Below are 10,046 nucleotides of genomic sequence, written 5' to 3'. Positions count from 1 at the left end.
TGATAATATGGTTTGGTTCTGTGTCTCTCCCACCCAGGTCTCATCTCCAGTGGTACTAATCCCCACATGTCAGAGGAGGGGCCAGGAAGGAGGTGACTGAATCACGGGGTTGGACTTCCCTCTTGCTGTTCTGACAGTAAGTTCTCATGAGATTTGATGGTTTAAAAGTCTGACGCTTACCTCTTCTCTCTCTCTCTCCTGCAGCCATGTAAGACGTGTCTTGCTTTCCCTTTGCTTTCCACCATGATTGTAAGTTTCCTGAGGCCTCCCCCGCCACGCAGAACTGTGAGTCAATTAAATTTCTTTCCTTTATACATCACCCAGTCTCAGGAAGTTATTTAAAGTAGTGTGAAAACTCTCAGGTAGTTCTTTATAGCCGTGTGAAAACGGACTAATACAGGAGGCAAGGTGCAGAGGACAATCTTTTTGGAAACCAGTGCCCTACCTTTCAATTTATAAGTTGTTGCTTAATATTCTTCCAAATGTTTTCAAATCTCATTAGGGAAAAAAAAAATGCCACTGCTCAAAACACATCTGGTTGCCAGTCAATTTAATTTTAAATGTGTTACTAATGTAAGAAAGCTCAAATCATCCTTTTTACAAATGTCCTCATATTTTGAAGTTTGGTGGAGGCTGATATGCCTTTAGAAATAAAATCGACAGCCGGGTGCGGTGGCTCGCGCCTGTAATCCCAGCACTTTGGGAGGCTGAGGCGGGCGGATCACTTGAGCTCAGGAGTTTGAGACCGGCCTGGCCAACATGGCAAAAATCCGCCTCTACTAAAAATACTAACAAAATTAGTTGAGCGTGGTGGTACTTGCCTGTAGTCCCAGCTACTCAGGAAACTGAGGCAGGAGAATTGCTTGAATCTCGAAGGTGGAGGCTGAAGTGAGATAAGATTGCTCCACTGCACTCCAGCCTGGGCAACAGAGTGAGACTTGGTCTCAAGAAAAAAAAAAAAAGTCACATCAAACAGGCCTGAAGAATGTTGCTGAGTAGTCCTGCTAGTTGTTAGTAGGAAGACTTGTAACACTACATATACATGTAAAATTTTCTACGTTTATACTTATATAAAATCCAGAAACTTTAAGCATTATAGCATACCAGAAAATCTGCATTTAGCTAGTTACACATCTTTACATTATGTGTATGCCTGTTTTGTAGATACTTATTTGCATGTAACTGTATTTACTTATTTATACACATATAACCAAAAATATCTCTGTCTTTTTGCCTTGAACTCTCCTTAAGATACCTTCACTCTTAGTGACTTCCATGTGGTTACAACCCCAGCACAGGAAAAGCCTGTGAGCAGTTCTTCTACACAGCAGGGCCTGCTGGAACCTTGTTGTAGGTTCCACACTGTACTCACCTGGTCACACACAAATCCACAAGGACAGGTGGACCTTGCGGCAGGCTTCAACACGACTCTGAGCTTGAATGATGTTTTTCTCATCTGAAAAAAAAAAAAGGCACAAAGATTTCTTTTGAGGCTTTGTATAGGTTGTACAGTTGTTGGACACAGCTGTTGGAAACACCATCCCATTCACTTTTTTGGGTACTCAATGATTAAATGTGTAATAAGGGCCCAGCCTGTGGGCCGGGACTAGATTTACTTGATTCCTATCCAGCCATCTGCTCCTTAAGAGGGGAGAAAGCAGCTTAACGCTGTGTGCATTTGACTTGCTCAACGTATTAGACTGGAGAGAGCTTCTATGGTGACTCCAGAGGTTTTAAAAATATCTTGTCACTTAGAGGCCCTAGTAAGTGACTAAGCTGAATTTTTAACAATGTATACAGTTTATTCAGAACTGCAGATATATATTTTTTTAAGGCCCTAGAGCAGGGTTTCCCAACCTGGCACTACTGATAATTCCTTGTTGTGGGGGATTGTCCTGTACAACGTAGAATCTTTAAGAGCGAGCAGAGTCCCTCTTCCCTGGCCTCCACCCTCTAGGTGACAGTAGCAGCCTCCCCTCCCCACAATTTGTGACAACCACAGCCGACTCCAGCTACAGCCAAAAGTCCCCTGGGGCGCAGAATCGCCCTGGGTGAGGGCGACTGGGGCTCTCTGAGGAGGCGACAACGGCACGGGCCCCGATCCAGGGGCGAGCAGCAGCTTCGCGCTGACTTGCTTGTACACAGCCGGAGGCCTCATGGACAGAAACACGGCTACCGGGAGGGACACAGGGCCCACGGCTGGCGGTGCCCGCGGCCCACGTCGCCCCCAGGACTCGGACCCGAGACCCCGCCAGTCGCTCACCGAGCCCGGCCCCTCCCGCGGGCCAAAAGCGCCGACTCGCGGGGACGGAGGGACTCGCTCTCCGGTGCCCCACGCGCAGCCCCTCCCACGGCACCGCCCCGCGCTTCCGCTTCCGGTCTGGGGATCGCCGCGCTACATGTCTGCTTCCGGCTCCCACGGGCAGCCTCGCAGGGTCGAGCGTGTTCGGGGTTCGGCGCTTAGGTGGCAGGCGCGGCGGGCGGGAGCGGCGGCCGCGCACCCCAGCCTCACGCAGAGGTGTTCTAGTTTGCTTACTGGGCACAAAGTTGGGCCCTGGCCTGCTGCAGTAGCGGGGGCAGGGTTGGCCCTGGGGGCGGAGCCAGGCTGATTGTGGGCGGAGATTAGTTCCGGGGCGGAGCTGAAGGCGGGGAACCGGCTGCGGCCGTACCAGGCCTGGAGGGCGAGGCTGCTTGAGCAGAGACCAGTTCCAGGGGCGGGGCTGTGGGTGGGGCCCAGTTCTCGGGGTGGATGGTACAAGGCTTCCAGAACCGGGGTGACTGAGCAGAGACCAGTTTACAGGGGCGGAGAGCTCCATTTCCTGGGCGGGGCTGAGCGGGAACCAGGCGGTGGTGGTGCCAGCCCTGGAAAATGGGGCTGGCTGTGGGCGGAGATCAGTTCCGAGCAGGGCGGAGGGCGGGGCCTAGGTTGTGGGTGTACAGGCCCTGGAGGGCAGTGCTGATTGGCAGAGATCAGTTCTAGGGGCGGAGCTATGCGTGGCACCAAGTCTAGGGGCGGGACTGGCTGTGGGCGGAGACCAGTCTGGGGGCGGGACTGGCTGTGGGCGGAGACCAGTCTGGGGGCGGGACTGTGGGCTGCACCAGGCCTGGGGATCAGGCAGTGGGTGGAGACCAGTTCCAGGGGCAGGGATCTGGGTATGAATAAAACGGTGTCTGATGTGAGTGGGTTGGCATAGGCTCAGGAGCCGGGATTGTGGGAGATCAGATTCAGGGGCAGGGCTTTCCTTGGATCCCTAGATTGTTGATACAGTTACTTCGCCATGTGCATACAACCCGATAGAATCAGATTATATATGCACATTTGTCTATAATTTGCTTTCCCAAGGCAGAACATAGTGATTTAACACTAAGAGTTTTGGGGAGCAGGAGAGGACTGAGTCATAGATACACATATAGGAAGATTTAAGAGTGGTACAAAGTCAGTCAAATATTCTCCCACCACTGTCTTCCAGTTCTTTTGCTCAGAGGCAAACATAATTTTCTCCTTTATCTTTCCAGATATAGTGTGGACATGTATGTGTGTGTATGTGTGTATGCTGTAGTCATAGTCATGGAATAAATCCTATTACTCCCCCCACACACACAAGTCACTGTTTTATACACCATGGATATGGACTGAACAAAATAGGTAAACGTACTTGCCCTCGGAGAACGTGCATTTTAGTTGTGGGGTGGGAAGGAGGAGTGAACAGTGAATGTGATAAATAGAATACATGGTATGTTGGTGTGTTAGATACTGGTAAGTGCTGGTTGGGTGTGGCGGCTCACGCTTGTAATCTCAACACTTTGGGAGGCCGAGGTGGGCGGATCACCTGAGGTCAGGAGTTCGAGACCAGCTTGGCCAACATGGTGAAACCCTGTCTCTACTAAAAATACAAAATTAGCCGGGCATGGTGGCGGACGCCTTGTAATCCCAGCTACTCGGGAGTCTGAGGCAGGAGAATTGCTTGAACTCTGGAGGTGAAGGTTGCAGTGAGCCGAGATTGCAGCTGCTGCACTCCAGCCTGGGTGGCAAGAGCGAGACTCCACCTCAAAAAAACAAAATAAAAACCAAAACCAAGAAAAAAGATACTGGTAAGTGCAAAGGGAAAAAATGAGGGGAATGGTCTTGAGTGATCTTCCCCTTGGCCACCTCCTCTCATTTCTGAGAAGCTCAGAGCTTCAATTTTACTTTCCACTAGACAGTGAAGACTTTCTGCTGCCCCAGTTTGCCGTGCCCTTGCAGACAGGCCACCAACGACATCCTTTTCATCTTTCAGTACACAGGGTTTACCCTGATGATGGAAGTAGGGCTGTGGGGCTGTGGTGGTCCTGGCTGGGAAGCTTCAACAACTGTGGGTGTGAGTGATTGCTCATTTTCACAGAGATCTGGCTGTGATCTGATGTTTTTCAGAAAGGTGTTCCATGAATGGATGTCCAGGAAGATAAGCAGCTGCTGATTGGAACTGTGTGAATTTTTCAATGTAGATTAAATTGAGGGAGAATTAACATTTAATTCTTTCCATCTTTGAAAGTGGCATAGCTTTTTGTTGACGTAGTTCTTTCCTTAAGCCATTATAATTTTATTTCTAGTGAAATGTTAGGCATTCTTATTGGGGTTGTTTTTAGACATGGTACATAGCTCTTTTTTGTTTTTCTGTTTTGTTTTAAAATTATTTTGATAAGATTCCAAATTTACAGAAAAGCTGCAAGAATGGTACAAAGAACTCCTTTATATCTGTGTATTTTGTGCCTGTGTCACCAAAAGTTAACATTTTACCCTATTTGCTTTATCATGAACTCTGTCTCTCTTTACATACATTACAATTTTTTTTAACCATTTGAGAATGACAGATATTGTGCCCATTTACCACCAAATCAGGGTGTATTTCTTAATAACAAGGACCCTTTCTTTCAGAACTACAGTAATTAGCAAAATCAGGGAATTGAACACTGCATGGGGCTGTTATCTAATAACATAATCCATATTCGGAATTGCCAATTGTCACAATAATGTTTTCCATGGTGTTTTTTCTTCCATTTAATTTTTTAGTTTTGTGACAGAGTCTTATTCTGTTGCCCAGGTTGGAGTGCAGTGGCACCATTTTGGCTCACTGCAGCATGTGCCTCCTAGGTTCAAACGATTCTCATGCCTCAGCCTCCGGAGTAGCTGGGATTACAGGCACGTGCCTCCACGCCGGCTAATTTATTTTTAATTTTTTTGGTATTTCTAGTAGAGATGGTGTTTCACCATGTGGCTCACACATGTGTCTGGGGACCTTACAGTTCCATGTGATTAGGGAGGCCTCACAATCATGGTGGAAGGCGAAAGGCACGGTCTTATATGGCGGCAGACAAGAGAGCCTGTGCAGGGAAACTCGCCTTTATAAAACCATCAGATCTCGTGAGACTTATTCGCTATCATGGGAACAGCATGGGAAAGACCTGTCCCCATGATTCAGTTACCTCCCGCCGGGTCCCTCCCATGACGTGGGAACTGTGGGAGCTACAATTCAAGAAGAGATTTGGGTGGGGACACAGCCACACCATATTAGATGTCCTGTATTTGGCCACATTGGAGTCCTTCTTCAACTAAACCAAAGAAACAACAATAACAAAATCAAATAATATTATTTGAAAATATACCTAGGAATACCTGACATAATTTAAAGACATCAAAGCATTTACACATAAAAGTAAGATCTTTTACAAATTACTCTTGCATCAAAGAGGAACACTAACTTCCACTAAAGACTGTTTAGAATAAGGCAAATTTTTTTTCACATTTCTTTTGGGAGACTTTTTACAAAAAAAAATTTTAGGGTCAGGGGTACATGTACAGGTTTGTTATATAGGTATACTGCCTGTCATGGAGGTTTGGTATACAGATTATTTAATCATCCAGGTAATAAGCTTAGTACCTGATAGGTAGTTTTTCGATCCTTGCCCTCCTCCCACCCTCCACCCTCAAATAGGCTTCAGTGTCTCTTGTTCTGTCTTTGTGTTAGAATAAGGAAAACATTTGTACATGACACAGAGATGTCTCTGAGAGGAGATCTGTAGCTTGATATGCTAGTAATCCCAAAGTGATGTATTGAAATGATTTATGCTTTTAATTTAACATGGGATGTGAAAAAGAAACTAAAACCCAGGAGTCTAGTAAGAAAGAAATAGAATATAAAATCAGAATAAAATGTAGCAAAGTGGTTTTTTTTTTTAATTCTAGAATAAAGGTTTATTCTGAAAAAGTGCAGACTGTCCAGAAATTGACATGGACTATTTACAGAAATTTTATATAAGAGAGTGGCAACATTTAAAATCAGCCAGGAAGAAATAATTTCAATGAATGATATTGTTTCACACACCCATCCTTTCAGAAAAAAAGTTAAATCACTACTTCTGAAAAATATCCCTAATCATTCTCAGATGGCTGAAGGAAGTTTAAGCAAAAATGAACAAGTTCAAAATTCAATATACTAGGAAAGTTCATTGTGGAAAGAATATTCTCTTCAACAAATTGCGCTGGGATAACTAGGTGCCAATATGCAAAAGAGTGAAATTGGCCTGGGCGCGGTGGCTCACGCCTGTAACCCCAGCACTTTGGGAGGCCGAGGCGGGCAGATCATGAGGTCAAGAGATCGAGACCATCCTGGCCAACGTGGTGAAACCCCGTCTCTACTAAAAATACAAAAATTAACTGGGTGTGGTGGCAGGCACCTGTAGTCCCAGCTGCTTGGGAGGCTGAGGCAGGAGAATCGCTTGAACCCAGAAGGTGGAGGTCGCAGTGAGCCAAGATTGTGCCACTGCAGTCCAGCCTGGGAACAGAGCGAGACTGCCTAAAATAAAAAAAAAAGAAAGAAAGAAAAAAAGAAATTGGACCTCTATTTCATACTGTGTACTAAAGTGAGCTCAAAATAGATCATAGAACTACAGGTAACAGCTAAAACTATAAACTTTTTGGAAGAAAACATAGGAGTCAAACTTTATGATCTTGGTTTAGGCAATTGTTTCTTAGATATGACATCAAAAACAGGTGACAAAAGAAAAAATAGATAAATTGGACTTAACATTAAAAAACGTTGATGCTTCAAAGGACACCATCAAGAAAAAAGACAACCATGGACTGGATGAAAACATTTACAAATGATTTATCTGATATGTGACTTGTGTTCAAAATATACAAAGCCTTGCAACTCAGCAGTATAAAGATACCCAATTAAAAGTGGACAAAGAGGTTTTTTTGTTGAGATGGAGTCTCCCTCTGTCACCCAGGCTAGAGTGCAGTGGCATCATTTTGGCTCACTGCAACCTCTGCCTCCTGGATTCAAGCGATTCTCCGGTCTCAGCCTTCCAAGTAGCTGGGGCCACAGGCGCTCGCCACCACGCCTGGATAATTTTTGTATTTTTAGCAGAGACAGGGTTTTGCCACGTTGGCCAGGCTGGTCTTGAACTCCTGACCTCAAGTGATCTGCCCGCTTTGGTCTCCCAAAGTGCTGGGATTACAGGTGTGAGCCCCTGCACCCAGCCTGAAAAATGAACAAAGAGTTTGAATAGTCATTTCTTATTTTTTTTTGAGACGGAATCTCGCTCTGTCGCCCAGGCTGGAGTGCAGTGGCCAGATCTCAGCTCACTGCAAGCTCCGCCTCCCGGGTTTATGCCATTCTCCTGCCTCAGCCTCCCGAGTAGCTGGGACTACAGGCGCCCGCCACCTCGCCCGGCTAGTTTTTTGTATTTTTTAGTAGAGACGGGGTTTCACTGTATTAGCCAGGATGGTCTCGATCTCCTGACCTCGTGATCCGCCCGTCTTGGCCTCCCAAAGTGCTGGGATTACAGGCTTGAGCCACTGCGCCTGGCCCCCTTGAATAGTCATTTCTACAAAGAAGATATACAAAGGGCAAATATGTATATGAAAAGGTGCTCAGCCCCTTTATTCATTAGGGAAGTTAATATCAAAACTTCCATAAAATATCACTTCACACCCACTGGGATAATTTAAAAGACAGCCAATAACAAGAGATATTAAATATTTTAAAGGCTGTGCAACTGTGCCAACAACCAAGCATGCACAGAACACAGGCTATCCGGTGATAACTCCTAGGTAAGCACCAATATAGCATCTCAGCCATAGATGGCATGCCACACACAATGAATTCTAAGTCTCTTTTAACCCATGGTAGCCAACATAATTCTCATTTGTGCATGCAATCAATGTAAAAAAATTATTGAGACGTTGTAGTTGTGACTGGCTGGGGATGGCGTTGTGGGCGGTAAAATAATTTCCCAAGACAGTCGTAGGTAAAGAAAGATTTATTAGAGAAGGTATGAAGGTAGGTTGCAAGGATGCAACAGGCAGCACAGAAGAGAAGGGGCTGTTTGCAAACAGGAAGAGGTTGGAGGGAATTTTGTAGGGTCGTGCTGGAGGTGGCCACGTGCACGTAAGGTGTGCAGATAAGGTCATGTTGCTGGGACTATGTGCAGACCGAGGTCTTTTGCAACAGAATGTCAGATCAGTGTGTTTCTGGCAGTTAGCCATCTCTCAGAACAATTGTTCTCCCCCAGCCAGGGGCCCCTTCCTTGTTGTTGGTTACTTATTAGGACTCCAGATGAGATCTTTTAAATGATTTTTGTTTTTTTGTAATGAGTTCCAGAAATCCAGTTTGTACTTTCCACTGATGGCACATCTCAATCTGCGAGTTGAATGTTATCAGATGTACCTGCCCCATATTTAGATTTTTGTTTTGTTTTGTTTTCTTTTTTTGTTTTTGAGACAGAGTCTCGCACTGTCGCCCAGGCTGGAGTGCAGTGGCGCGATCTCGGCTCACTGCAAAATCCGCCTCCCAGGTTCACGCCATTCTCCTGCCTCAGTCTTCTGAGTAGCTGGGACTACAGGTGTGCACCACCACACCCACCTGTATTAATATCATGGCTAATATTTTGTATTTTTAGCAGAGATGGGATTTCACCGTGTTAGCCAGGATGGTCTCAATCTCCTTGATTTGTTTTTCTAAGACCAGCCGCCGAGCGCAAAAGAACCAGTGGGTAGGCAAGTGTAGGAGCAAAACCGGTTCAAGTTTATTTTGGTCACCTAGCTTCAGGGAAAGAAGGTGGGTAGGGAGAAGTCTGTCGGCCTCCGGCAAAGGAGGCCGGCAGAGTCCCCCGGTGGGGCTCTCGGACGGAGTTCCCACAGTCCTGACATCCCGACAGGAGTGGGGCTGTGAGAAGGCCGCCTGGCTCACTGGTGGAGAACGGCTTTTCTAGGAGTGGGAGGGCAATAGGCGGGGCACGGGCGTGTCGGGGGACGTTCCGCAGGTGCGACCAGGTAAATCTTGGTCTCTTTGGATTGACGTCACCCGGCGCATGCCCAGTTGATCTGCACCGTCCTGGGCGCCGGCTGCATTTTCGCGCGCGCGGGAAGAGCTGGTGGTGAAGAACAACCCGGAAGTGCACCATCTTGCCTCCGTTCGTCCTAACACTCCTGACCTCGTGATCTGCCTGCCTCGGCCTCCAAAAGTGCTGGGATTACAGGTGTGAGCCACCGTGCCTGGCCATATTTAGATTTTCTAGGGTTCACAGCTGTAAAGTAAGATTCACATGTCCAGGTTGTTCCAAGCATATTTCAAAGCTTTCCACTTCAAGAGTCATGCCAGATGAATAATGAGAATTCCTTTGGAATCTAACAACAAAGGGGTCATTGTGGCCTTAGCAACAGAAGCAGCCGTAGAACGGTGAAGGAAAACAGAAGTTTGGAGTGGCCTGAGGAGTTAGCTGGAGGTGAGGAGACAGGAGACATAGATATAGATGATCTTTCCTCAGGTTCATAGCTAAGGGGAAGGGATAGAGAGTAGTGGTGTAGGAGGGGGTCCCAGGAAGTTTAGGAGAGGAGTGTCTGTGTAGCTAGGAGAAACTTGAACATATTTAAATGCCGAAGAAGGGATTCAGTAGAAAAACAGAACTTAAAGATACAGAGTTGCCTGTAATCCCAGCACTTTGGGAGGTTAAGGCAGGCAGATCATGAGGTCAGGAGTTCGAGGCCACTCTCGCCAACATGG

At 46.6% G+C, this 10,046-nt stretch overlaps 1 protein-coding gene across 4 annotated transcripts in view; it reads left to right on the top strand.

Moving 5' to 3' along the window:
* Positions 1-2,432: 2,432 nt before the first annotated feature.
* Positions 2,433-10,046, top strand: part of MBD3L1 (methyl-CpG binding domain protein 3-like 1) — a 10,963-nt gene continuing 3,349 nt past the window's right edge. Inside the window, exon 1 of one of the 4 annotated variants that reach the window (XM_011954921.1) lies at positions 2,433-2,518. The gene's annotated coding sequence lies outside the window, so the exon portion shown is untranslated. Of the gene's footprint in view, positions 2,577-9,716; positions 9,769-10,046 lie in introns of those variants that run through there. The other 3 variants (XM_011954920.1, XM_011954922.1, XM_011954923.1) reach the window with 3 other exon arrangements.

This window comes from Colobus angolensis, unplaced genomic scaffold (assembly GCF_000951035.1).
Source record: "Colobus angolensis palliatus isolate OR3802 unplaced genomic scaffold, Cang.pa_1.0 Scaffold39, whole genome shotgun sequence".
In the NCBI taxonomy this organism is placed as follows: domain Eukaryota; kingdom Metazoa; phylum Chordata; class Mammalia; order Primates; family Cercopithecidae; genus Colobus; species Colobus angolensis.
This window is presented reverse-complemented; position numbering and strand designations above follow the sequence as displayed.